The sequence below is a fragment of the Chiloscyllium plagiosum genome, unplaced genomic scaffold (genome assembly GCF_037043375.1).
Source record: "Chiloscyllium plagiosum isolate Xiang-an unplaced genomic scaffold, Cpla_swu_hap1 HiC_scaffold_32, whole genome shotgun sequence".
In the NCBI taxonomy this organism is placed as follows: domain Eukaryota; kingdom Metazoa; phylum Chordata; class Chondrichthyes; order Orectolobiformes; family Hemiscylliidae; genus Chiloscyllium; species Chiloscyllium plagiosum.
Genome location: NW_028270170.1, coordinates 9,535,083 through 9,560,147, shown reverse-complemented (window position 1 = coordinate 9,560,147; position 25,065 = coordinate 9,535,083). Strand labels below are relative to the sequence as shown.

General features: G+C 47.1%; 34 non-coding genes across 34 annotated transcripts; all 34 read left to right on the top strand.

The window, feature by feature from the left end:
* The first annotated feature begins 191 nt into the window (after positions 1-191).
* trnac-gca (transfer RNA cysteine (anticodon GCA)) lies at positions 192-263 on the top strand. Its single transcript has one exon. It is a non-coding gene; the product is annotated as a tRNA-Cys (tRNA).
* A 467-nt stretch (positions 264-730) lies between these two features.
* On the top strand, positions 731-802 carry trnac-gca (transfer RNA cysteine (anticodon GCA)). Its single transcript has one exon. It is a non-coding gene; the product is annotated as a tRNA-Cys (tRNA).
* Positions 803-1,268: 466 nt separating this feature from the next.
* trnac-gca (transfer RNA cysteine (anticodon GCA)) lies at positions 1,269-1,340 on the top strand. Its single transcript has one exon. It is a non-coding gene; the product is annotated as a tRNA-Cys (tRNA).
* Positions 1,341-2,326: 986 nt separating this feature from the next.
* Positions 2,327-2,398, top strand: trnac-gca (transfer RNA cysteine (anticodon GCA)). The gene has a single exon. It is a non-coding gene; the product is annotated as a tRNA-Cys (tRNA).
* Positions 2,399-2,865: 467 nt separating this feature from the next.
* trnac-gca (transfer RNA cysteine (anticodon GCA)) lies at positions 2,866-2,937 on the top strand. Its single transcript has one exon. It is a non-coding gene; the product is annotated as a tRNA-Cys (tRNA).
* Positions 2,938-3,942: 1,005 nt separating this feature from the next.
* Positions 3,943-4,014, top strand: trnac-gca (transfer RNA cysteine (anticodon GCA)). The gene has a single exon. It is a non-coding gene; the product is annotated as a tRNA-Cys (tRNA).
* A 986-nt stretch (positions 4,015-5,000) lies between these two features.
* Positions 5,001-5,072, top strand: trnac-gca (transfer RNA cysteine (anticodon GCA)). Its single transcript has one exon. It is a non-coding gene; the product is annotated as a tRNA-Cys (tRNA).
* A 467-nt stretch (positions 5,073-5,539) lies between these two features.
* trnac-gca (transfer RNA cysteine (anticodon GCA)) lies at positions 5,540-5,611 on the top strand. The gene has a single exon. It is a non-coding gene; the product is annotated as a tRNA-Cys (tRNA).
* Positions 5,612-6,078: 467 nt separating this feature from the next.
* On the top strand, positions 6,079-6,150 carry trnac-gca (transfer RNA cysteine (anticodon GCA)). Its single transcript has one exon. It is a non-coding gene; the product is annotated as a tRNA-Cys (tRNA).
* A 466-nt stretch (positions 6,151-6,616) lies between these two features.
* trnac-gca (transfer RNA cysteine (anticodon GCA)) lies at positions 6,617-6,688 on the top strand. The gene has a single exon. It is a non-coding gene; the product is annotated as a tRNA-Cys (tRNA).
* A 986-nt stretch (positions 6,689-7,674) lies between these two features.
* On the top strand, positions 7,675-7,746 carry trnac-gca (transfer RNA cysteine (anticodon GCA)). The gene has a single exon. It is a non-coding gene; the product is annotated as a tRNA-Cys (tRNA).
* Positions 7,747-8,213: 467 nt separating this feature from the next.
* trnac-gca (transfer RNA cysteine (anticodon GCA)) lies at positions 8,214-8,285 on the top strand. Its single transcript has one exon. It is a non-coding gene; the product is annotated as a tRNA-Cys (tRNA).
* A 466-nt stretch (positions 8,286-8,751) lies between these two features.
* Positions 8,752-8,823, top strand: trnac-gca (transfer RNA cysteine (anticodon GCA)). Its single transcript has one exon. It is a non-coding gene; the product is annotated as a tRNA-Cys (tRNA).
* Positions 8,824-9,809: 986 nt separating this feature from the next.
* On the top strand, positions 9,810-9,881 carry trnac-gca (transfer RNA cysteine (anticodon GCA)). The gene has a single exon. It is a non-coding gene; the product is annotated as a tRNA-Cys (tRNA).
* Positions 9,882-10,348: 467 nt separating this feature from the next.
* On the top strand, positions 10,349-10,420 carry trnac-gca (transfer RNA cysteine (anticodon GCA)). Its single transcript has one exon. It is a non-coding gene; the product is annotated as a tRNA-Cys (tRNA).
* A 466-nt stretch (positions 10,421-10,886) lies between these two features.
* On the top strand, positions 10,887-10,958 carry trnac-gca (transfer RNA cysteine (anticodon GCA)). Its single transcript has one exon. It is a non-coding gene; the product is annotated as a tRNA-Cys (tRNA).
* A 986-nt stretch (positions 10,959-11,944) lies between these two features.
* Positions 11,945-12,016, top strand: trnac-gca (transfer RNA cysteine (anticodon GCA)). The gene has a single exon. It is a non-coding gene; the product is annotated as a tRNA-Cys (tRNA).
* Positions 12,017-12,483: 467 nt separating this feature from the next.
* Positions 12,484-12,555, top strand: trnac-gca (transfer RNA cysteine (anticodon GCA)). Its single transcript has one exon. It is a non-coding gene; the product is annotated as a tRNA-Cys (tRNA).
* Positions 12,556-13,560: 1,005 nt separating this feature from the next.
* On the top strand, positions 13,561-13,632 carry trnac-gca (transfer RNA cysteine (anticodon GCA)). Its single transcript has one exon. It is a non-coding gene; the product is annotated as a tRNA-Cys (tRNA).
* Positions 13,633-14,618: 986 nt separating this feature from the next.
* On the top strand, positions 14,619-14,690 carry trnac-gca (transfer RNA cysteine (anticodon GCA)). Its single transcript has one exon. It is a non-coding gene; the product is annotated as a tRNA-Cys (tRNA).
* Positions 14,691-15,157: 467 nt separating this feature from the next.
* Positions 15,158-15,229, top strand: trnac-gca (transfer RNA cysteine (anticodon GCA)). The gene has a single exon. It is a non-coding gene; the product is annotated as a tRNA-Cys (tRNA).
* Positions 15,230-15,695: 466 nt separating this feature from the next.
* On the top strand, positions 15,696-15,767 carry trnac-gca (transfer RNA cysteine (anticodon GCA)). Its single transcript has one exon. It is a non-coding gene; the product is annotated as a tRNA-Cys (tRNA).
* A 986-nt stretch (positions 15,768-16,753) lies between these two features.
* On the top strand, positions 16,754-16,825 carry trnac-gca (transfer RNA cysteine (anticodon GCA)). Its single transcript has one exon. It is a non-coding gene; the product is annotated as a tRNA-Cys (tRNA).
* Positions 16,826-17,291: 466 nt separating this feature from the next.
* On the top strand, positions 17,292-17,363 carry trnac-gca (transfer RNA cysteine (anticodon GCA)). The gene has a single exon. It is a non-coding gene; the product is annotated as a tRNA-Cys (tRNA).
* A 986-nt stretch (positions 17,364-18,349) lies between these two features.
* Positions 18,350-18,421, top strand: trnac-gca (transfer RNA cysteine (anticodon GCA)). The gene has a single exon. It is a non-coding gene; the product is annotated as a tRNA-Cys (tRNA).
* A 467-nt stretch (positions 18,422-18,888) lies between these two features.
* trnac-gca (transfer RNA cysteine (anticodon GCA)) lies at positions 18,889-18,960 on the top strand. The gene has a single exon. It is a non-coding gene; the product is annotated as a tRNA-Cys (tRNA).
* Positions 18,961-19,426: 466 nt separating this feature from the next.
* Positions 19,427-19,498, top strand: trnac-gca (transfer RNA cysteine (anticodon GCA)). Its single transcript has one exon. It is a non-coding gene; the product is annotated as a tRNA-Cys (tRNA).
* Positions 19,499-20,484: 986 nt separating this feature from the next.
* On the top strand, positions 20,485-20,556 carry trnac-gca (transfer RNA cysteine (anticodon GCA)). Its single transcript has one exon. It is a non-coding gene; the product is annotated as a tRNA-Cys (tRNA).
* A 466-nt stretch (positions 20,557-21,022) lies between these two features.
* trnac-gca (transfer RNA cysteine (anticodon GCA)) lies at positions 21,023-21,094 on the top strand. The gene has a single exon. It is a non-coding gene; the product is annotated as a tRNA-Cys (tRNA).
* Positions 21,095-22,080: 986 nt separating this feature from the next.
* Positions 22,081-22,152, top strand: trnac-gca (transfer RNA cysteine (anticodon GCA)). Its single transcript has one exon. It is a non-coding gene; the product is annotated as a tRNA-Cys (tRNA).
* Positions 22,153-22,619: 467 nt separating this feature from the next.
* trnac-gca (transfer RNA cysteine (anticodon GCA)) lies at positions 22,620-22,691 on the top strand. The gene has a single exon. It is a non-coding gene; the product is annotated as a tRNA-Cys (tRNA).
* Positions 22,692-23,157: 466 nt separating this feature from the next.
* trnac-gca (transfer RNA cysteine (anticodon GCA)) lies at positions 23,158-23,229 on the top strand. Its single transcript has one exon. It is a non-coding gene; the product is annotated as a tRNA-Cys (tRNA).
* Positions 23,230-24,215: 986 nt separating this feature from the next.
* Positions 24,216-24,287, top strand: trnac-gca (transfer RNA cysteine (anticodon GCA)). The gene has a single exon. It is a non-coding gene; the product is annotated as a tRNA-Cys (tRNA).
* A 467-nt stretch (positions 24,288-24,754) lies between these two features.
* On the top strand, positions 24,755-24,826 carry trnac-gca (transfer RNA cysteine (anticodon GCA)). The gene has a single exon. It is a non-coding gene; the product is annotated as a tRNA-Cys (tRNA).
* Positions 24,827-25,065: the final 239 nt, after the last annotated feature.

Here is a 25,065-nt window from a genome sequence, read left to right as displayed (position 1 = left end):
TCTGCCACTCAGCCATTTCCATTGCCGATGCAAATGCTATTGAAGTCAGACAGTCATTTTGGAGTTACGTTCCACATGCAAAACATCTCTGCTGCACGTAAACTGTTGAAAGGCGCAGATAAGAGAGTTGTTTTAGACAATTGTCACTGTATTATGCGGAAAGTGTAAACATGCAACGCAGCATAGCGGGTGGGGGTGTAGCTCAGTGGTAGAGCATTTGACTGCAGATCAAGAGGTCCCCAGTTCAAATCTGGGTGCCCCCTTTATACAAGCAATATCCCTGCACTTGAGCAGTTTTTCAACGAACTTCCGTTACCCATTCTACACTGGGCAGATTTAGGAAGGGGTATTTTGTTACCACAGCAAGGTTCCTTCTGTGATGAACAGCTGAAGGACACGAAGATCTGTGTTGCATCGTGAGATGTTGCAAAACATGCACTGCAGTGCCAAAACGAGAGTTTGAAAGCATTGCATGTGCATTCGGTCTGCGCCGATGCAAACAGTGAGGGCATCTGCGCAATATCTTACGTCCATCTAAACTCTGCCACTCAGCCATTTCCATTGCCGATGCAAATGCTATTGAAGTCAGACAGTCATTTTGGAGTTACGTTCCACATGCAAAACATCTCTGCTGCACGTAAACTGTTGAAAGGTGCAGACAAGAGAGTTGCTTTCGACAATTGTCACTGTATCATGATGAAAACTTAAACATGCAGCGCAGCGTTCTCATGGGGGTGTAGCTCAGTGGTAGAGCATTTGACTGCAGATCAAGAGGTCCCCAGTTCAAATCTGGGTGCCCCCTTTATACAAGCAATTTCCCTGCACTTGAGCAGTTTTCAAGTAACTTCCGTTACCCATTCTGCACAGGGCAGATTTAGGACGGGGCGTTTTGTTACCACAGCAAGGTTCCTTCTGTAATGAACAGCTGAAGGACACGAAGATCCATGTTGAATCGTGAGATGTTGCAAAATACGCACTGCAGTGCCAAAACGAGAGTTTGAAAGCATTGCATGTGCATTCGGTCTGCGCCGATGCAAACAGTGAGGGCATCTGCGCAATATCTTACGTCCATCTAAACTCTGCAACTCAGCCATATCCATTGCCGATGCAAATGCTATTGAAGTCAGACGGTCAATTTGGAGTTACATTCCACATACAAAACATCTCTGCTGCACGTAAACTGTTGAAAGGCACAGACAAGAGAGTTGTTTTTGAGAATTGTCACTGTACAATGCGGAAAGCTTAAACATGCACCGCAGCTTCCTCTTGGGGGTGTAGCTCAGTGGTAGAGCATTTGACTGCAGATCAAGAGGTCCCCAGTTCAAATCTGGGTGCCCCCTTTATACAAGCAATATCCCTGCACTTGAGCAGTTTTTCAACTAACTTCCGTAACCCATTCTGCACTGGGCAGACTTAGGAAGGAGTGTTTTGTTACCACATCAAGGTTCCTTCTGTGATGGGAAAGTGAGGTCTGCAGATGCTGGACATCAGAGCTGAAAATATGTTGCTGGAAAAGCGCAGCAGGTCAGGCAGCATCCAGGGAACAGGAGAATCGACGTTTCGGGCATAAGCCCTTCTTCAGGAATGATCCTGAAGAAGGGCTTATGAAAAAAGCCTCATTCCTGAAGAAGGGCTTATGCCCGAAACGTCGATTCTCCTGTTCCCTGGATGCTGCCTGACCTGCTGCGCTTTTCCAGCAACACATTTTCAGCTCTGATCTCCAGCATCTGCAGACCTCACTTTCTCCTCAAAGATTTCAACCTACTGCGAATCCTCTCACAAGGATGCCTTCCTTGAAGAAGCTCTCTTCCTCCCTCTACAAAGATTTCAGTGAGTCCCTCTCTCACTGCACCCCCCAGGTCATCTCCTCATTCCTGAAGAAGGGCTTATGCCCGAAACGTAGATTCTCCTATTCCCTGGATGCTGCCTGACCTGCTGCGCTTTTCCAGCAACACATTTTCAGCTCCTTCTGTGATGAACAGCTGAAGGACACGAAGATCCATGTTGCATTGTGAGATGTTGCAAAATACGCACTGCAGTGCCGAAACGAGAGCATGAAAGCATTGCATGTGCATTCGTTCAGCGCCGATGCAATCTATGAGGGCATCTGCGCAATATCTTACGTCCATCTAAACTCTGCCACTCAGCCATTTCCATTGCCGATGCAAATGCTATTGAAGTCAGACAGTCATTTTGGAGTTACGTTCCACATGCAAAACATCTCTGCTGCACGTAAACTGTTGAAAGGCGCAGATAAGAGAGTTGTTTTAGACAATTGTCACTGTATTATGCGGAAAGTGTAAACATGCAACGCAGCATAGCGGGTGGGGGTGTAGCTCAGTGGTAGAGCATTTGACTGCAGATCAAGAGGTCCCCAGTTCAAATCTGGGTGCCCCCTTTATACAAGCAACTTCCCTGCACTTGATCAGTTTTTCAAGTTGCTTCCGTAGCCCATTCTGCACAGGGCAGACTTCGGAAGGGGTATTTTGTTACCACAGCAAGGTTCCTTCTGTGATGAACAGCTGAAGGACACGAAGATCTGTGTTGCATCGTGAGATGTTGCAAAACATGCACTGCAGTGCCGAAACGAGAGCTTGAAAGCATTGCATGTGCATTCGGTCAGCGCCGATGCAACCTGTGAGGGCATCTGCGCAATATCTTACGTCCATCTAAACTCTGCAACTCAGCCATATCCATTGCCGATGCAAATGCTATTGAAGTCAGACGGTCAATTTGGAGTTACATTCCACATACAAAACATCTCTGCTGCACGTAAACTGTTGAAAGGCACAGACAAGAGAGTTGTTTTTGAGAATTGTCACTGTACAATGCGGAAAGCTTAAACATACACCGCAGCTTCCTCTTGGGGGTGTAGCTCAGTGGTAGAGCATTTGACTGCAGATCAAGAGGTCCCCAGTTCAAATCTGGGTGCCCCCTTTATACAAGCAATATCCCTGCACTTGAGCAGTTTTTCAACGAACTTCCGTTACCCATTCTACACTGGGCAGATTTAGGAAGGGGTATTTTGTTACCACAGCAAGGTTCCTTCTGTGATGAACAGCTGAAGGACACGAAGATCTGTGTTGCATCGTGAGATGTTGCAAAACATGCACTGCAGTGCCAAAACGAGAGTTTGAAAGCATTGCATGTGCATTCGGTCTGCGCCGATGCAAACAGTGAGGGCATCTGCGCAATATCTTACGTCCATCTAAACTCTGCCACTCAGCCATTTCCATTGCCGATGCAAATGCTATTGAAGTCAGACAGTCATTTTGGAGTTACGTTCCACATGCAAAACATCTCTGCTGCACGTAAACTGTTGAAAGGTGCAGACAAGAGAGTTGCTTTCGACAATTGTCACTGTATCATGATGAAAACTTAAACATGCAGCGCAGCGTTCTCATGGGGGTGTAGCTCAGTGGTAGAGCATTTGACTGCAGATCAAGAGGTCCCCAGTTCAAATCTGGGTGTCCCCTTTATACAAGCAATTTCCCTGCACTTGAGCAGTTTTCAAGTAACTTCCGTTACCCATTCTGCACAGGGCAGATTTAGGACGGGGCGTTTTGTTACCACAGCAAGGTTCCTTCTGTGATGAACAGCTGAAGGACACGAAGATCCATGTTGCATCGTGAGATGTTGCAAAATACGCACTGCAGTGCCGAAACGAGAGCTTGAAAGCATTGCATGTGCATTCGGTCAGCGCCGATGCAACCTGTGAGGGCATCTGCGCAATATCTTACGTCCATCTAAACTCTGCAACTCAGCCATATCCATTGCCGATGCAAATGCTATTGAAGTCAGACGGTCAATTTGGAGTTACATTCCACATACAAAACATCTCTGCTGCACGTAAACTGTTGAAAGGCACAGACAAGAGAGTTGTTTTTGAGAATTGTCACTGTACAATGCGGAAAGCTTAAACATGCACCGCAGCTTCCTCTTGGGGGTGTAGCTCAGTGGTAGAGCATTTGACTGCAGATCAAGAGGTCCCCAGTTCAAATCTGGGTGCCCCCTTTATACAAGCAATATCCCTGCACTTGAGCAGTTTTTCAACTAACTTCCGTAACCCATTCTGCACTGGGCAGACTTAGGAAGGAGTGTTTTGTTACCACAGCAAGGTTCCTTCTGTGATGGGAAAGTGAGGTCTGCAGATGCTGGACATCAGAGCTGAAAATATGTTGCTGGAAAAGCGCAGCAGGTCAGGCAGCATCCAGGGAACAGGAGAATCGACGTTTCGGGCATAAGCCCTTCTTCAGGAATGATCCTGAAGAAGGGCTTATGAAAGAAGCCTCATTCCTGAAGAAGGGCTTATGCCCGAAACGTCGATTCTCCTGTTCCCTGGATGCTGCCTGACCTGCTGCGCTTTTCCAGCAACACATTTTCAGCTCTGATCTCCAGCATCTGCAGACCTCACTTTCTCCTCAAAGATTTCAACCTACTGCGAATCCTCTCACAAGGATGCCTTCCTTGAAGAAGCTCTCTTCCTCCCTCTACAAAGATTTCAGTGAGTCCCTCTCTCACTGCACCCCCCAGGTCATCTCCTCATTCCTGAAGAAGGGCTTATGCCCGAAACGTAGATTCTCCTATTCCCTGGATGCTGCCTGACCTGCTGCGCTTTTCCAGCAACACATTTTCAGCTCCTTCTGTGATGAACAGCTGAAGGACACGAAGATCCATGTTGCATTGTGAGATGTTGCAAAATACGCACTGCAGTGCCGAAACGAGAGCATGAAAGCATTGCATGTGCATTCGTTCAGCGCCGATGCAATCTATGAGGGCATCTGCGCAATATCTTACGTCCATCTAAACTCTGCCACTCAGCCATTTCCATTGCCGATGCAAATGCTATTGAAGTCAGACAGTCATTTTGGAGTTACGTTCCACATGCAAAACATCTCTGCTGCACGTAAACTGTTGAAAGGCGCAGATAAGAGAGTTGTTTTAGACAATTGTCACTGTATTATGCGGAAAGTGTAAACATGCAACGCAGCATAGCGGGTGGGGGTGTAGCTCAGTGGTAGAGCATTTGACTGCAGATCAAGAGGTCCCCAGTTCAAATCTGGGTGCCCCCTTTATACAAGCAATATCCCTGCACTTGAGCAGTTTTTCAAGTTGCTTCCGTAGCCCATTCTGCACAGGGCAGACTTCGGAAGGGGTATTTTGTTACCACAGCAAGGTTCCTTCTGTGATGAACAGCTGAAGGACACGAAGATCTGTGTTGCATCGTGAGATGTTGCAAAACATGCACTGCAGTGCCGAAACGAGAGCTTGAAAGCATTGCATGTGCATTCGGTCAGCGCCGATGCAACCTGTGAGGGCATCTGCGCAATATCTTACGTCCATCTAAACTCTGCAACTCAGCCATATCCATTGCCGATGCAAATGCTATTGAAGTCAGACGGTCAATTTGGAGTTACATTCCACATACAAAACATCTCTGCTGCACGTAAACTGTTGAAAGGCACAGACAAGAGAGTTGTTTTTGAGAATTGTCACTGTACAATGCGGAAAGCTTAAACATACACCGCAGCTTCCTCTTGGGGGTGTAGCTCAGTGGTAGAGCATTTGACTGCAGATCAAGAGGTCCCCAGTTCAAATCTGGGTGCCCCCTTTATACAAGCAATATCCCTGCACTTGAGCAGTTTTTCAACGAACTTCCGTTACCCATTCTACACTGGGCAGATTTAGGAAGGGGTATTTTGTTACCACAGCAAGGTTCCTTCTGTGATGAACAGCTGAAGGACACGAAGATCTGTGTTGCATCGTGAGATGTTGCAAAACATGCACTGCAGTGCCAAAACGAGAGTTTGAAAGCATTGCATGTGCATTCGGTCTGCGCCGATGCAAACAGTGAGGGCATCTGCGCAATATCTTACGTCCATCTAAACTCTGCCACTCAGCCATTTCCATTGCCGATGCAAATGCTATTGAAGTCAGACAGTCATTTTGGAGTTACGTTCCACATGCAAAACATCTCTGCTGCACGTAAACTGTTGAAAGGTGCAGACAAGAGAGTTGCTTTCGACAATTGTCACTGTATCATGATGAAAACTTAAACATGCAGCGCAGCGTTCTCATGGGGGTGTAGCTCAGTGGTAGAGCATTTGACTGCAGATCAAGAGGTCCCCAGTTCAAATCTGGGTGCCCCCTTTATACAAGCAATTTCCCTGCACTTGAGCAGTTTTCAAGTAACTTCCGTTACCCATTCTGCACAGGGCAGATTTAGGACGTGGCGTTTTGTTACCACAGCAAGGTTCCTTCTGTGATGAACAGCTGAAGGACACGAAGATCCATGTTGCATCGTGAGATGTTGCAAAATACGCACTGCAGTGCCAAAACGAGAGTTTGAAAGCATTGCATGTGCATTCGGTCTGCGCCGAGGCAAACAGTGAGGGCATCTGCGCAATATCTTACGTCCATCTAAACTCTGCAACTCAGCCATATCCATTGCCGATGCAAATGCTATTGAAGTCAGACGGTCAATTTGGAGTTACATTCCACATACAAAACATCTCTGCTGCACGTAAACTGTTGAAAGGCACAGACAAGAGAGTTGTTTTTGAGAATTGTCACTGTACAATGCGGAAAGCTTAAACATGCACCGCAGCTTCCTCTTGGGGGTGTAGCTCAGTGGTAGAGCATTTGACTGCAGATCAAGAGGTCCCCAGTTCAAATCTGGGTGCCCCCTTTATACAAGCAATATCCCTGCACTTGAGCAGTTTTTCAACTAACTTCCGTAACCCATTCTGCACTGGGCAGACTTAGGAAGGAGTGTTTTGTTACCACAGCAAGGTTCCTTCTGTGATGGGAAAGTGAGGTCTGCAGATGCTGGACATCAGAGCTGAAAATATGTTGCTGGAAAAGCGCAGCAGGTCAGGCAGCATCCAGGGAACAGGAGAATCGACGTTTCGGGCATAAGCCCTTCTTCAGGAATGATCCTGAAGAAGGGCTTATGAAAGAAGCCTCATTCCTGAAGAAGGGCTTATGCCCGAAACGTCGATTCTCCTGTTCCCTGGATGCTGCCTGACCTGCTGCGCTTTTCCAGCAACACATTTTCAGCTCTGATCTCCAGCATCTGCAGACCTCACTTTCTCCTCAAAGATTTCAACCTACTGCGAATCCTCTCACAAGGATGCCTTCCTTGAAGAAGCTCTCTTCCTCCCTCTACAAAGATTTCAGTGAGTCCCTCTCTCACTGCACCCCCCAGGTCATCTCCTCATTCCTGAAGAAGGGCTTATGCCCGAAACGTAGATTCTCCTATTCCCTGGATGCTGCCTGACCTGCTGCGCTTTTCCAGCAACACATTTTCAGCTCCTTCTGTGATGAACAGCTGAAGGACACGAAGATCCATGTTGCATTGTGAGATGTTGCAAAATACGCACTGCAGTGCCGAAACGAGAGCATGAAAGCATTGCATGTGCATTCGTTCAGCGCCGATGCAATCTATGAGGGCATCTGCGCAATATCTTACGTCCATCTAAACTCTGCCACTCAGCCATTTCCATTGCCGATGCAAATGCTATTGAAGTCAGACAGTCATTTTGGAGTTACGTTCCACATGCAAAACATCTCTGCTGCACGTAAACTGTTGAAAGGCGCAGATAAGAGAGTTGTTTTAGACAATTGTCACTGTATTATGCGGAAAGTGTAAACATGCAACGCAGCATAGCGGGTGGGGGTGTAGCTCAGTGGTAGAGCATTTGACTGCAGATCAAGAGGTCCCCAGTTCAAATCTGGGTGCCCCCTTTATACAAGCAATATCCCTGCACTTGAGCAGTTTTTCAACGAACTTCCGTTACCCATTCTACACTGGGCAGATTTAGGAAGGGGTATTTTGTTACCACAGCAAGGTTCCTTCTGTGATGAACAGCTGAAGGACACGAAGATCTGTGTTGCATCGTGAGATGTTGCAAAACATGCACTGCAGTGCCAAAACGAGAGTTTGAAAGCATTGCATGTGCATTCGGTCTGCGCCGATGCAAACAGTGAGGGCATCTGCGCAATATCTTACGTCCATCTAAACTCTGCCACTCAGCCATTTCCATTGCCGATGCAAATGCTATTGAAGTCAGACAGTCATTTTGGAGTTACGTTCCACATGCAAAACATCTCTGCTGCACGTAAACTGTTGAAAGGTGCAGACAAGAGAGTTGCTTTCGACAATTGTCACTGTATCATGATGAAAACTTAAACATGCAGCGCAGCGTTCTCATGGGGGTGTAGCTCAGTGGTAGAGCATTTGACTGCAGATCAAGAGGTCCCCAGTTCAAATCTGGGTGCCCCCTTTATACAAGCAATTTCCCTGCACTTGAGCAGTTTTCAAGTAACTTCCGTTACCCATTCTGCACAGGGCAGATTTAGGACGGGGCGTTTTGTTACCACAGCAAGGTTCCTTCTGTAATGAACAGCTGAAGGACACGAAGATCCATGTTGAATCGTGAGATGTTGCAAAATACGCACTGCAGTGCCAAAACGAGAGTTTGAAAGCATTGCATGTGCATTCGGTCTGCGCCGATGCAAACAGTGAGGGCATCTGCGCAATATCTTACGTCCATCTAAACTCTGCAACTCAGCCATATCCATTGCCGATGCAAATGCTATTGAAGTCAGACGGTCAATTTGGAGTTACATTCCACATACAAAACATCTCTGCTGCACGTAAACTGTTGAAAGGCACAGACAAGAGAGTTGTTTTTGAGAATTGTCACTGTACAATGCGGAAAGCTTAAACATGCACCGCAGCTTCCTCTTGGGGGTGTAGCTCAGTGGTAGAGCATTTGACTGCAGATCAAGAGGTCCCCAGTTCAAATCTGGGTGCCCCCTTTATACAAGCAATATCCCTGCACTTGAGCAGTTTTTCAACTAACTTCCGTAACCCATTCTGCACTGGGCAGACTTAGGAAGGAGTGTTTTGTTACCACATCAAGGTTCCTTCTGTGATGGGAAAGTGAGGTCTGCAGATGCTGGACATCAGAGCTGAAAATATGTTGCTGGAAAAGCGCAGCAGGTCAGGCAGCATCCAGGGAACAGGAGAATCGACGTTTCGGGCATAAGCCCTTCTTCAGGAATGATCCTGAAGAAGGGCTTATGAAAAAAGCCTCATTCCTGAAGAAGGGCTTATGCCCGAAACGTCGATTCTCCTGTTCCCTGGATGCTGCCTGACCTGCTGCGCTTTTCCAGCAACACATTTTCAGCTCTGATCTCCAGCATCTGCAGACCTCACTTTCTCCTCAAAGATTTCAACCTACTGCGAATCCTCTCACAAGGATGCCTTCCTTGAAGAAGCTCTCTTCCTCCCTCTACAAAGATTTCAGTGAGTCCCTCTCTCACTGCACCCCCCAGGTCATCTCCTCATTCCTGAAGAAGGGCTTATGCCCGAAACGTAGATTCTCCTATTCCCTGGATGCTGCCTGACCTGCTGCGCTTTTCCAGCAACACATTTTCAGCTCCTTCTGTGATGAACAGCTGAAGGACACGAAGATCCATGTTGCATTGTGAGATGTTGCAAAATACGCACTGCAGTGCCGAAACGAGAGCATGAAAGCATTGCATGTGCATTCGTTCAGCGCCGATGCAATCTATGAGGGCATCTGCGCAATATCTTACGTCCATCTAAACTCTGCCACTCAGCCATTTCCATTGCCGATGCAAATGCTATTGAAGTCAGACAGTCATTTTGGAGTTACGTTCCACATGCAAAACATCTCTGCTGCACGTAAACTGTTGAAAGGCGCAGATAAGAGAGTTGTTTTAGACAATTGTCACTGTATTATGCGGAAAGTGTAAACATGCAACGCAGCATAGCGGGTGGGGGTGTAGCTCAGTGGTAGAGCATTTGACTGCAGATCAAGAGGTCCCCAGTTCAAATCTGGGTGCCCCCTTTATACAAGCAACTTCCCTGCACTTGATCAGTTTTTCAAGTTGCTTCCGTAGCCCATTCTGCACAGGGCAGACTTCGGAAGGGGTATTTTGTTACCACAGCAAGGTTCCTTCTGTGATGAACAGCTGAAGGACACGAAGATCTGTGTTGCATCGTGAGATGTTGCAAAACATGCACTGCAGTGCCAAAACGAGAGTTTGAAAGCATTGCATGTGCATTCGGTCTGCGCCGATGCAAACAGTGAGGGCATCTGCGCAATATCTTACGTCCATCTAAACTCTGCCACTCAGCCATTTCCATTGCCGATGCAAATGCTATTGAAGTCAGACAGTCATTTTGGAGTTACGTTCCACATGCAAAACATCTCTGCTGCACGTAAACTGTTGAAAGGTGCAGACAAGAGAGTTGCTTTCGACAATTGTCACTGTATCATGATGAAAACTTAAACATGCAGCGCAGCGTTCTCATGGGGGTGTAGCTCAGTGGTAGAGCATTTGACTGCAGATCAAGAGGTCCCCAGTTCAAATCTGGGTGCCCCCTTTATACAAGCAATTTCCCTGCACTTGAGCAGTTTTCAAGTAACTTCCGTTACCCATTCTGCACAGGGCAGATTTAGGACGGGGCGTTTTGTTACCACAGCAAGGTTCCTTCTGTAATGAACAGCTGAAGGACACGAAGATCCATGTTGAATCGTGAGATGTTGCAAAATACGCACTGCAGTGCCAAAACGAGAGTTTGAAAGCATTGCATGTGCATTCGGTCTGCGCCGATGCAAACAGTGAGGGCATCTGCGCAATATCTTACGTCCATCTAAACTCTGCAACTCAGCCATATCCATTGCCGATGCAAATGCTATTGAAGTCAGACGGTCAATTTGGAGTTACATTCCACATACAAAACATCTCTGCTGCACGTAAACTGTTGAAAGGCACAGACAAGAGAGTTGTTTTTGAGAATTGTCACTGTACAATGCGGAAAGCTTAAACATGCACCGCAGCTTCCTCTTGGGGGTGTAGCTCAGTGGTAGAGCATTTGACTGCAGATCAAGAGGTCCCCAGTTCAAATCTGGGTGCCCCCTTTATACAAGCAATATCCCTGCACTTGAGCAGTTTTTCAACTAACTTCCGTAACCCATTCTGCACTGGGCAGACTTAGGAAGGAGTGTTTTGTTACCACATCAAGGTTCCTTCTGTGATGGGAAAGTGAGGTCTGCAGATGCTGGACATCAGAGCTGAAAATATGTTGCTGGAAAAGCGCAGCAGGTCAGGCAGCATCCAGGGAACAGGAGAATCGACGTTTCGGGCATAAGCCCTTCTTCAGGAATGATCCTGAAGAAGGGCTTATGAAAAAAGCCTCATTCCTGAAGAAGGGCTTATGCCCGAAACGTCGATTCTCCTGTTCCCTGGATGCTGCCTGACCTGCTGCGCTTTTCCAGCAACACATTTTCAGCTCTGATCTCCAGCATCTGCAGACCTCACTTTCTCCTCAAAGATTTCAACCTACTGCGAATCCTCTCACAAGGATGCCTTCCTTGAAGAAGCTCTCTTCCTCCCTCTACAAAGATTTCAGTGAGTCCCTCTCTCACTGCACCCCCCAGGTCATCTCCTCATTCCTGAAGAAGGGCTTATGCCCGAAACGTAGATTCTCCTATTCCCTGGATGCTGCCTGACCTGCTGCGCTTTTCCAGCAACACATTTTCAGCTCCTTCTGTGATGAACAGCTGAAGGACACGAAGATCCATGTTGCATTGTGAGATGTTGCAAAATACGCACTGCAGTGCCGAAACGAGAGCATGAAAGCATTGCATGTGCATTCGTTCAGCGCCGATGCAATCTATGAGGGCATCTGCGCAATATCTTACGTCCATCTAAACTCTGCCACTCAGCCATTTCCATTGCCGATGCAAATGCTATTGAAGTCAGACAGTCATTTTGGAGTTACGTTCCACATGCAAAACATCTCTGCTGCACGTAAACTGTTGAAAGGCGCAGATAAGAGAGTTGTTTTAGACAATTGTCACTGTATTATGCGGAAAGTGTAAACATGCAACGCAGCATAGCGGGTGGGGGTGTAGCTCAGTGGTAGAGCATTTGACTGCAGATCAAGAGGTCCCCAGTTCAAATCTGGGTGCCCCCTTTATACAAGCAACTTCCCTGCACTTGATCAGTTTTTCAAGTTGCTTCCGTAGCCCATTCTGCACAGGGCAGACTTCGGAAGGGGTATTTTGTTACCACAGCAAGGTTCCTTCTGTGATGAACAGCTGAAGGACACGAAGATCTGTGTTGCATCGTGAGATGTTGCAAAACATGCACTGCAGTGCCGAAACGAGAGCTTGAAAGCATTGCATGTGCATTCGGTCAGCGCCGATGCAACCTGTGAGGGCATCTGCGCAATATCTTACGTCCATCTAAACTCTGCAACTCAGCCATATCCATTGCCGATGCAAATGCTATTGAAGTCAGACGGTCAATTTGGAGTTACATTCCACATACAAAACATCTCTGCTGCACGTAAACTGTTGAAAGGCACAGACAAGAGAGTTGTTTTTGAGAATTGTCACTGTACAATGCGGAAAGCTTAAACATACACCGCAGCTTCCTCTTGGGGGTGTAGCTCAGTGGTAGAGCATTTGACTGCAGATCAAGAGGTCCCCAGTTCAAATCTGGGTGCCCCCTTTATACAAGCAATATCCCTGCACTTGAGCAGTTTTTCAACGAACTTCCGTTACCCATTCTACACTGGGCAGATTTAGGAAGGGGTATTTTGTTACCACAGCAAGGTTCCTTCTGTGATGAACAGCTGAAGGACACGAAGATCTGTGTTGCATCGTGAGATGTTGCAAAACATGCACTGCAGTGCCAAAACGAGAGTTTGAAAGCATTGCATGTGCATTCGGTCTGCGCCGATGCAAACAGTGAGGGCATCTGCGCAATATCTTACGTCCATCTAAACTCTGCCACTCAGCCATTTCCATTGCCGATGCAAATGCTATTGAAGTCAGACAGTCATTTTGGAGTTACGTTCCACATGCAAAACATCTCTGCTGCACGTAAACTGTTGAAAGGTGCAGACAAGAGAGTTGCTTTCGACAATTGTCACTGTATCATGATGAAAACTTAAACATGCAGCGCAGCGTTCTCATGGGGGTGTAGCTCAGTGGTAGAGCATTTGACTGCAGATCAAGAGGTCCCCAGTTCAAATCTGGGTGTCCCCTTTATACAAGCAATTTCCCTGCACTTGAGCAGTTTTCAAGTAACTTCCGTTACCCATTCTGCACAGGGCAGATTTAGGACGGGGCGTTTTGTTACCACAGCAAGGTTCCTTCTGTGATGAACAGCTGAAGGACACGAAGATCCATGTTGCATCGTGAGATGTTGCAAAATACGCACTGCAGTGCCGAAACGAGAGCTTGAAAGCATTGCATGTGCATTCGGTCAGCGCCGATGCAACCTGTGAGGGCATCTGCGCAATATCTTACGTCCATCTAAACTCTGCAACTCAGCCATAGCCATTGCCGATGCAAATGCTATTGAAGTCAGACGGTCAATTTGGAGTTACATTCCACATACAAAACATCTCTGCTGCACGTAAACTGTTGAAAGGCACAGACAAGAGAGTTGTTTTTGAGAATTGTCACTGTACAATGCGGAAAGCTTAAACATGCACCGCAGCTTCCTCTTGGGGGTGTAGCTCAGTGGTAGAGCATTTGACTGCAGATCAAGAGGTCCCCAGTTCAAATCTGGGTGCCCCCTTTATACAAGCAATATCCCTGCACTTGAGCAGTTTTTCAACTAACTTCCGTAACCCATTCTGCACTGGGCAGACTTAGGAAGGAGTGTTTTGTTACCACAGCAAGGTTCCTTCTGTGATGGGAAAGTGAGGTCTGCAGATGCTGGACATCAGAGCTGAAAATATGTTGCTGGAAAAGCGCAGCAGGTCAGGCAGCATCCAGGGAACAGGAGAATCGACGTTTCGGGCATAAGCCCTTCTTCAGGAATGATCCTGAAGAAGGGCTTATGAAAGAAGCCTCATTCCTGAAGAAGGGCTTATGCCCGAAACGTCGATTCTCCTGTTCCCTGGATGCTGCCTGACCTGCTGCGCTTTTCCAGCAACACATTTTCAGCTCTGATCTCCAGCATCTGCAGACCTCACTTTCTCCTCAAAGATTTCAACCTACTGCGAATCCTCTCACAAGGATGCCTTCCTTGAAGAAGCTCTCTTCCTCCCTCTACAAAGATTTCAGTGAGTCCCTCTCTCACTGCACCCCCCAGGTCATCTCCTCATTCCTGAAGAAGGGCTTATGCCCGAAACGTAGATTCTCCTATTCCCTGGATGCTGCCTGACCTGCTGCGCTTTTCCAGCAACACATTTTCAGCTCCTTCTGTGATGAACAGCTGAAGGACACGAAGATCCATGTTGCATTGTGAGATGTTGCAAAATACGCACTGCAGTGCCGAAACGAGAGCATGAAAGCATTGCATGTGCATTCGTTCAGCGCCGATGCAATCTATGAGGGCATCTGCGCAATATCTTACGTCCATCTAAACTCTGCCACTCAGCCATTTCCATTGCCGATGCAAATGCTATTGAAGTCAGACAGTCATTTTGGAGTTACGTTCCACATGCAAAACATCTCTGCTGCACGTAAACTGTTGAAAGGCGCAGATAAGAGAGTTGTTTTAGACAATTGTCACTGTATTATGCGGAAAGTGTAAACATGCAACGCAGCATAGCGGGTGGGGGTGTAGCTCAGTGGTAGAGCATTTGACTGCAGATCAAGAGGTCCCCAGTTCAAATCTGGGTGCCCCCTTTATACAAGCAATATCCCTGCACTTGAGCAGTTTTTCAACGAACTTCCGTTACCCATTCTACACTGGGCAGATTTAGGAAGGGGTATTTTGTTACCACAGCAAGGTTCCTTCTGTGATGAACAGCTGAAGGACACGAAGATCTGTGTTGCATCGTGAGATGTTGCAAAACATGCACTGCAGTGCCAAAACGAGAGTTTGAAAGCATTGCATGTGCATTCGGTCTGCGCCGATGCAAACAGTGAGGGCATCTGCGCAATATCTTACGTCCATCTAAACTCTGCCACTCAGCCATTTCCATTGCCGATGCAAATGCTATTGAAGTCAGACAGTCATTTTGGAGTTACGTTCCACATGCAAAACATCTCTGCTGCACGTAAACTGTTGAAAGGTGCAGACAAGAGAGTTGCTTTCGACAATTGTCACTGTATCATGATGAAAACTTAAACATGCAGCGCAGCGTTCTCATGGGGGTGTAGCTCAGTGGTAGAGCATTTGACTGCAGATCAAGAGGTCCCCAGTTCAAATCTGGGTGCCCCCTTTATACAAGCAATTTCCCTGCACTTGAGCAGTTTTCAAGTAACTTCCGTTACCCATTCTGCACAGGGCAGATTTAGGACGGGGCGTTTTGTTACCACAGCAAGGTTCCTTCTGTAATGAACAGCTGAAGGACACGAAGATCCATGTTGAATCGTGAGATGTTGCAAAATACGCACTGCAGTGCCAAAACGAGAGTTTGAAAGCATTGCATGTGCATTCGGTCTGCGCCGATGCAAACAGTGAGGGCATCTGCGCAATATCTTACGTCCATCTAAACTCTGCAACTCAGCCATATCCATTGCCGATGCAAATGCTATTGAAGTCAGACGGTCAATTTGGAGTTACATTCCACATACAAAACATCTCTGCTGCACGTAAACTGTTGAAAGGCACAGACAAGAGAGTTGTTTTTGAGAATTGTCACTGTACAATGCGGAAAGCTTAAACATGCACCGCAGCTTCCTCTTGGGGGTGTAGCTCAGTGGTAGAGCATTTGACTGCAGATCAAGAGGTCCCCAGTTCAAATCTGGGTGCCCCCTTTATACAAGCAATATCCCTGCACTTGAGCAGTTTTTCAACTAACTTCCGTAACCCATTCTGCACTGGGCAGACTTAGGAAGGAGTGTTTTGTTACCACATCAAGGTTCCTTCTGTAATGGGAAAGTGAGGTCTGCAGATGCTGGACATCAGAGCTGAAAATATGTTGCTGGAAAAGCGCAGCAGGTCAGGCAGCATCCAGGGAACAGGAGAATCGACGTTTCGGGCATAAGCCCTTCTTCAGGAATGATCCTGAAGAAGGGCTTATGAAAAAAGCCTCATTCCTGAAGAAGGGCTTATGCCCGAAACGTCGATTCTCCTGTTCCCTGGATGCTGCCTGACCTGCTGCGCTTTTCCAGCAACACATTTTCAGCTCTGATCTCCAGCATCTGCAGACCTCACTTTCTCCTCAAAGATTTCAACCTACTGCGAATCCTCTCACAAGGATGCCTTCCTTGAAGAAGCTCTCTTCCTCCCTCTACAAAGATTTCAGTGAGTCCCTCTCTCACTGCACCCCCCAGGTCATCTCCTCATTCCTGAAGAAGGGCTTATGCCCGAAACGTAGATTCTCCTATTCCCTGGATGCTGCCTGACCTGCTGCGCTTTTCCAGCAACACATTTTCAGCTCCTTCTGTGATGAACAGCTGAAGGACACGAAGATCCATGTTGCATTGTGAGATGTTGCAAAATACGCACTGCAGTGCCGAAACGAGAGCATGAAAGCATTGCATGTGCATTCGTTCAGCGCCGATGCAATCTATGAGGGCATCTGCGCAATATCTTACGTCCATCTAAACTCTGCCACTCAGCCATTTCCATTGCCGATGCAAATGCTATTGAAGTCAGACAGTCATTTTGGAGTTACGTTCCACATGCAAAACATCTCTGCTGCACGTAAACTGTTGAAAGGCGCAGATAAGAGAGTTGTTTTAGACAATTGTCACTGTATTATGCGGAAAGTGTAAACATGCAACGCAGCATAGCGGGTGGGGGTGTAGCTCAGTGGTAGAGCATTTGACTGCAGATCAAGAGGTCCCCAGTTCAAATCTGGGTGCCCCCTTTATACAAGCAATTTCCCTGCACTTGAGCAGTTTTCAAGTAACTTCCGTTACCCATTCTGCACAGGGCAGATTTAGGACGGGGCGTTTTGTTACCACAGCAAGGTTCCTTCTGTGATGAACAGCTGAAGGACACGAAGATCCATGTTGAATCGTGAGATGTTGCAAAATACGCACTGCAGTGCCAAAACGAGAGTTTGAAAGCATTGCATGTGCATTCGGTCTGCGCCGATGCAAACAGTGAGGGCATCTGCGCAATATCTTACGTCCATCTAAACTCTGCAACTCAGCCATATCCATTGCCGATGCAAATGCTATTGAAGTCAGACGGTCAATTTGGAGTTACATTCCACATACAAAACATCTCTGCTGCACGTAAACTGTTGAAAGGCACAGACAAGAGAGTTGTTTTTGAGAATTGTCACTGTACAATGCGGAAAGCTTAAACATGCACCGCAGCTTCCTCTTGGGGGTGTAGCTCAGTGGTAGAGCATTTGACTGCAGATCAAGAGGTCCCCAGTTCAAATCTGGGTGCCCCCTTTATACAAGCAATATCCCTGCACTTGAGCAGTTTTTCAACTAACTTCCGTAACCCATTCTGCACTGGGCAGACTTAGGAAGGAGTGTTTTGTGACCACAGCAAGGTTCCTTCTGTGATGGGAAAGTGAGGTCTGCAGATGCTGGACATCAGAGCTGAAAATATGTTGCTGGAAAAGCGCAGCAGGTCAGGCAGCATCCAGGGAACAGGAGAATCGACGTTTCGGGCATAAGCCCTTCTTCAGGAATGATCCTGAAGAAGGGCTTATGAAAAAAGCCTCATTCCTGAAGAAGGGCTTATGCCCGAAACGTCGATTCTCCTGTTCCCTGGATGCTGCCTGACCTGCTGCGCTTTTCCAGCAACACATTTTCAGCTCTGATCTCCAGCATCTGCAGACCTCACTTTCTCCTCAAAGATTTCAACCTACTGCGAATCCTCTCACAAGGATGCCTTCCTTGAAGAAGCTCTCTTCCTCCCTCTACAAAGATTTCAGTGAGTCCCTCTCTCACTGCACCCCCCAGGTCATCTCCTCATTCCTGAAGAAGGGCTTATGCCCGAAACGTAGATTCTCCTATTCCCTGGATGCTGCCTGACCTGCTGCGCTTTTCCAGCAACACATTTTCAGCTCCTTCTGTGATGAACAGCTGAAGGACACGAAGATGCATGTTGCATTGTGAGATGTTGCAAAATACGCACTGCAGTGCCGAAACGAGAGCATGAAAGCATTGCATGTGCATTCGTTCAGCGCCGATGCAATCTATAAGGGCATCTGCGCAATATCTTACGTCCATCTAAACTCTGCCACTCAGCCATTTCCATTGCCGATGCAAATGCTATTGAAGTCAGACAGTCATTTTGGAGTTACGTTCCACATGCAAAACATCTCTGCTGCACGTAAACTGTTGAAAGGCGCAGATAAGAGAGTTGTTTTAGACAATTGTCACTGTATTATGCGGAAAGTGTAAACATGCAACGCAGCATAGCGGGTGGGGGTGTAGCTCAGTGGTAGAGCATTTGACTGCAGATCAAGAGGTCCCCAGTTCAAATCTGGGTGCCCCCTTTATACAAGCAATATCCCTGCACTTGAGCAGTTTTTCAACGAACTTCCGTTACCCATTCTACACTGGGCAGATTTAGGAAGGGGTATTTTGTTACCACAGCAAGGTTCCTTCTGTGATGAACAGCTGAAGGACACGAAGATCTGTGTTGCATCGTGAGATGTTGCAAAACATGCACTGCAGTGCCAAAACGAGAGTTTGAAAGCATTGCATGTGCATTCGGTCTGCGCCGATGCAAACAGTGAGGGCATCTGCGCAATATCTTACGTCCATCTAAACTCTGCCACTCAGCCATTTCCATTGCCGATGCAAATGCTATTGAAGTCAGACAGTCATTTTGGAGTTACGTTCCACATGCAAAACATCTCTGCTGCACGTAAACTGTTGAAAGGTGCAGACAAGAGAGTTGCTTTCGACAATTGTCACTGTATCATGATGAAAACTTAAACATGCAGCGCAGCGTTCTCATGGGGGTGTAGCTCAGTGGTAGAGCATTTGACTGCAGATCAAGAGGTCCCCAGTTCAAATCTGGGTGCCCCCTTTATACAAGCAATTTCCCTGCACTTGAGCAGTTTTCAAGTAACTTCCGTTACCCATTCTGCACAGGGCAGATTTAGGACGGGGCGTTTTGTTACCACAGCAAGGTTCCTTCTGTAATGAACAGCTGAAGGACACGAAGATCCATGTTGAATCGTGAGATGTTGCAAAATACGCACTGCAGTGCCAAAACGAGAGTTTGAAAGCATTGCATGTGCATTCGGTCTGCGCCGATGCAAACAGTGAGGGCATCTGCGCAATATCTTACGTCCATCTAAACTCTGCAACTCAGCCATATCCATTGCCGATGCAAATGCTATTGAAGTCAGACGGTCAATTTGGAGTTACATTCCACATACAAAACATCTCTGCTGCACGTAAACTGTTGAAAGGCACAGACAAGAGAGTTGTTTTTGAGAATTGTCACTGTACAATGCGGAAAGCTTAAACATGCACCGCAGCTTCCTCTTGGGGGTGTAGCTCAGTGGTAGAGCATTTGACTGCAGATCAAGAGGTCCCCAGTTCAAATCTGGGTGCCCCCTTTATACAAGCAATATCCCTGCACTTGAGCAGTTTTTCAACTAACTTCCGTAACCCATTCTGCACTGGGCAGACTTAGGAAGGAGTGTTTTGTTACCACATCAAGGTTCCTTCTGTAATGGGAAAGTGAGGTCTGCAGATGCTGGACATCAGAGCTGAAAATATGTTGCTGGAAAAGCGCAGCAGGTCAGGCAGCATCCAGGGAACAGGAGAATCGACGTTTCGGGCATAAGCCCTTCTTCAGGAATGATCCTGAAGAAGGGCTTATGAAAAAAGCCTCATTCCTGAAGAAGGGCTTATGCCCGAAACGTCGATTCTCCTGTTCCCTGGATGCTGCCTGACCTGCTGCGCTTTTCCAGCAACACATTTTCAGCTCTGATCTCCAGCATCTGCAGACCTCACTTTCTCCTCAAAGATTTCAACCTACTGCGAATCCTCTCACAAGGATGCCTTCCTTGAAGAAGCTCTCTTCCTCCCTCTACAAAGATTTCAGTGAGTCCCTCTCTCACTGCACCCCCCAGGTCATCTCCTCATTCCTGAAGAAGGGCTTATGCCCGAAACGTAGATTCTCCTATTCCCTGGATGCTGCCTGACCTGCTGCGCTTTTCCAGCAACACATTTTCAGCTCCTTCTGTGATGAACAGCTGAAGGACACGAAGATCCATGTTGCATTGTGAGATGTTGCAAAATACGCACTGCAGTGCCGAAACGAGAGCATGAAAGCATTGCATGTGCATTCGTTCAGCGCCGATGCAATCTATGAGGGCATCTGCGCAATATCTTACGTCCATCTAAACTCTGCCACTCAGCCATTTCCATTGCCGATGCAAATGCTATTGAAGTCAGACAGTCATTTTGGAGTTACGTTCCACATGCAAAACATCTCTGCTGCACGTAAACTGTTGAAAGGCGCAGATAAGAGAGTTGTTTTAGACAATTGTCACTGTATTATGCGGAAAGTGTAAACATGCAACGCAGCATAGCGGGTGGGGGTGTAGCTCAGTGGTAGAGCATTTGACTGCAGATCAAGAGGTCCCCAGTTCAAATCTGGGTGCCCCCTTTATACAAGCAATTTCCCTGCACTTGAGCAGTTTTCAAGTAACTTCCGTTACCCATTCTGCACAGGGCAGATTTAGGACGGGGCGTTTTGTTACCACAGCAAGGTTCCTTCTGTGATGAACAGCTGAAGGACACGAAGATCCATGTTGAATCGTGAGATGTTGCAAAATACGCACTGCAGTGCCAAAACGAGAGTTTGAAAGCATTGCATGTGCATTCGGTCTGCGCCGATGCAAACAGTGAGGGCATCTGCGCAATATCTTACGTCCATCTAAACTCTGCAACTCAGCCATATCCATTGCCGATGCAAATGCTATTGAAGTCAGACGGTCAATTTGGAGTTACATTCCACATACAAAACATCTCTGCTGCACGTAAACTGTTGAAAGGCACAGACAAGAGAGTTGTTTTTGAGAATTGTCACTGTACAATGCGGAAAGCTTAAACATGCACCGCAGCTTCCTCTTGGGGGTGTAGCTCAGTGGTAGAGCATTTGACTGCAGATCAAGAGGTCCCCAGTTCAAATCTGGGTGCCCCCTTTATACAAGCAATATCCCTGCACTTGAGCAGTTTTTCAACTAACTTCCGTAACCCATTCTGCACTGGGCAGACTTAGGAAGGAGTGTTTTGTGACCACAGCAAGGTTCCTTCTGTGATGGGAAAGTGAGGTCTGCAGATGCTGGACATCAGAGCTGAAAATATGTTGCTGGAAAAGCGCAGCAGGTCAGGCAGCATCCAGGGAACAGGAGAATCGACGTTTCGGGCATAAGCCCTTCTTCAGGAATGATCCTGAAGAAGGGCTTATGAAAAAAGCCTCATTCCTGAAGAAGGGCTTATGCCCGAAACGTCGATTCTCCTGTTCCCTGGATGCTGCCTGACCTGCTGCGCTTTTCCAGCAACACATTTTCAGCTCTGATCTCCAGCATCTGCAGACCTCACTTTCTCCTCAAAGATTTCAACCTACTGCGAATCCTCTCACAAGGATGCCTTCCTTGAAGAAGCTCTCTTCCTCCCTCTACAAAGATTTCAGTGAGTCCCTCTCTCACTGCACCCCCCAGGTCATCTCCTCATTCCTGAAGAAGGGCTTATGCCCGAAACGTAGATTCTCCTATTCCCTGGATGCTGCCTGACCTGCTGCGCTTTTCCAGCAACACATTTTCAGCTCCTTCTGTGATGAACAGCTGAAGGACACGAAGATGCATGTTGCATTGTGAGATGTTGCAAAATACGCACTGCAGTGCCGAAACGAGAGCATGAAAGCATTGCATGTGCATTCGTTCAGCGCCGATGCAATCTATAAGGGCATCTGCGCAATATCTTACGTCCATCTAAACTCTGCCACTCAGCCATTTCCATTGCCGATGCAAATGCTATTGAAGTCAGACAGTCATTTTGGAGTTACGTTCCACATGCAAAACATCTCTGCTGCACGTAAACTGTTGAAAGGCGCAGATAAGAGAGTTGTTTTAGACAATTGTCACTGTATTATGCGGAAAGTGTAAACATGCAACGCAGCATAGCGGGTGGGGGTGTAGCTCAGTGGTAGAGCATTTGACTGCAGATCAAGAGGTCCCCAGTTCAAATCTGGGTGCCCCCTTTATACAAGCAATATCCCTGCACTTGAGCAGTTTTTCAACGAACTTCCGTTACCCATTCTACACTGGGCAGATTTAGGAAGGGGTATTTTGTTACCACAGCAAGGTTCCTTCTGTGATGAACAGCTGAAGGACACGAAGATCTGTGTTGCATCGTGAGATGTTGCAAAACATGCACTGCAGTGCCAAAACGAGAGTTTGAAAGCATTGCATGTGCATTCGGTCTGCGCCGATGCAAACAGTGAGGGCATCTGCGCAATATCTTACGTCCATCTAAACTCTGCCACTCAGCCATTTCCATTGCCGATGCAAATGCTATTGAAGTCAGACAGTCATTTTGGAGTTACGTTCCACATGCAAAACATCTCTGCTGCACGTAAACTGTTGAAAGGTGCAGACAAGAGAGTTGCTTTCGACAATTGTCACTGTATCATGATGAAAACTTAAACATGCAGCGCAGCGTTCTCATGGGGGTGTAGCTCAGTGGTAGAGCATTTGACTGCAGATCAAGAGGTCCCCAGTTCAAATCTGGGTGCCCCCTTTATACAAGCAATTTCCCTGCACTTGAGCAGTTTTCAAGTAACTTCCGTTACCCATTCTGCACAGGGCAGATTTAGGACGTGGCGTTTTGTTACCACAGCAAGGTTCCTTCTGTGATGAACAGCTGAAGGACACGAAGATCCATGTTGCATCGTGAGATGTTGCAAAATACGCACTGCAGTGCCAAAACGAGAGTTTGAAAGCATTGCATGTGCATTCGGTCTGCGCCGATGCAAACAGTGAGGGCATCTGCGCAATATCTTACGTCCATCTAAACTCTGCAACTCAGCCATATCCATTGCCGATGCAAATGCTATTGAAGTCAGACGGTCAATTTGGAGTTACATTCCACATACAAAACATCTCTGCTGCACGTAAACTGTTGAAAGGCACAGACAAGAGAGTTGTTTTTGAGAATTGTCACTGTACAATGCGGAAAGCTTAAACATACACCGCAGCTTCCTCTTGGGGGTGTAGCTCAGTGGTAGAGCATTTGACTGCAGATCAAGAGGTCCCCAGTTCAAATCTGGGTGCCCCCTTTATACAAGCAATATCCCTGCACTTGAGCAGTTTTTCAACTAACTTCCGTAACCCATTCTGCACTGGGCAGACTTAGGAAGGAGTGTTTTGTTACCACAGCAAGGTTCCTTCTGTGATGGGAAAGTGAGGTCTGCAGATGCTGGACATCAGAGCTGAAAATATGTTGCTGGAAAAGCGCAGCAGGTCAGGCAGCATCCAGGGAACAGGAGAATCGACGTTTCGGGCATAAGCCCTTCTTCAGGAATGATCCTGAAGAAGGGCTTATGAAAAAAGCCTCATTCCTGAAGAAGGGCTTATGCCCGAAACGTCGATTCTCCTGTTCCCTGGATGCTGCCTGACCTGCTGCGCTTTTCCAGCAACACATTTTCAGCTCTGATCTCCAGCATCTGCAGACCTCACTTTCTCCTCAAAGATTTCAACCTACTGCGAATCCTCTCACAAGGATGCCTTCCTTGAAGAAGCTCTCTTCCTCCCTCTACAAAGATTTCAGTGAGTCCCTCTCTCACTGCACCCCCCAGGTCATCTCCTCATTCCTGAAGAAGGGCTTATGCCCGAAACGTAGATTCTCCTATTCCCTGGATGCTGCCTGACCTGCTGCGCTTTTCCAGCAACACATTTTCAGCTCCTTCTGTGATGAACAGCTGAAGGACACGAAGATCCATGTTGCATTGTGAGATGTTGCAAAATACGCACTGCAGTGCCGAAACGAGAGCATGAAAGCATTGCATGTGCATTCGTTCAGCGCCGATGCAATCTATGAGGGCATCTGCGCAATATCTTACGTCCATCTAAACTCTGCCACTCAGCCATTTCCATTGCCGATGCAAATGCTATTGAAGTCAGACAGTCATTTTGGAGTTACGTTCCACATGCAAAACATCTCTGCTGCACGTAAACTGTTGAAAGGCGCAGATAAGAGAGTTGTTTTAGACAATTGTCACTGTATTATGCGGAAAGTGTAAACATGCAACGCAGCATAGCGGGTGGGGGTGTAGCTCAGTGGTAGAGCATTTGACTGCAGATCAAGAGGTCCCCAGTTCAAATCTGGGTGCCCCCTTTATACAAGCAACTTCCCTGCACTTGATCAGTTTTTCAAGTTGCTTCCGTAGCCCATTCTGCACAGGGCAGACTTCGGAAGGGGTATTTTGTTACCACAGCAAGGTTCCTTCTGTGATGAACAGCTGAAGGACACGAAGATCTGTGTTGCATCGTGAGATGTTGCAAAACATGCACTGCAGTGCCAAAACGAGAGTTTGAAAGCATTGCATGTGCATTCGGTCTGCGCCGATGCAAACAGTGAGGGCATCTGCGCAATATCTTACGTCCATCTAAACTCTGCCACTCAGCCATTTCCATTGCCGATGCAAATGCTATTGAAGTCAGACAGTCATTTTGGAGTTACGTTCCACATGCAAAACATCTCTGCTGCACGTAAACTGTTGAAAGGTGCAGACAAGAGAGTTGCTTTCGACAATTGTCACTGTATCATGATGAAAGCTTAAACATGCAGCGCAGCGTTCTCATGGGGGTGTAGCTCAGTGGTAGAGCATTTGACTGCAGATCAAGAGGTCCCCAGTTCAAATCTGGGTGCCCCCTTTATACAAGCAATTTCCCTGCACTTGAGCAGTTTTCAAGTAACTTCCGTTACCCATTCTGCACAGGGCAGATTTAGGACGTGGCGTTTTGTTACCACAGCAAGGTTCCTTCTGTGATGAACAGCTGAAGGACACGAAGATCCATGTTGCATCGTGAGATGTTGCAAAATACGCACTGCAGTGCCAAAACGAGAGTTTGAAAGCATTGCATGTGCATTCGGTCTGCGCCGATGCAAACAG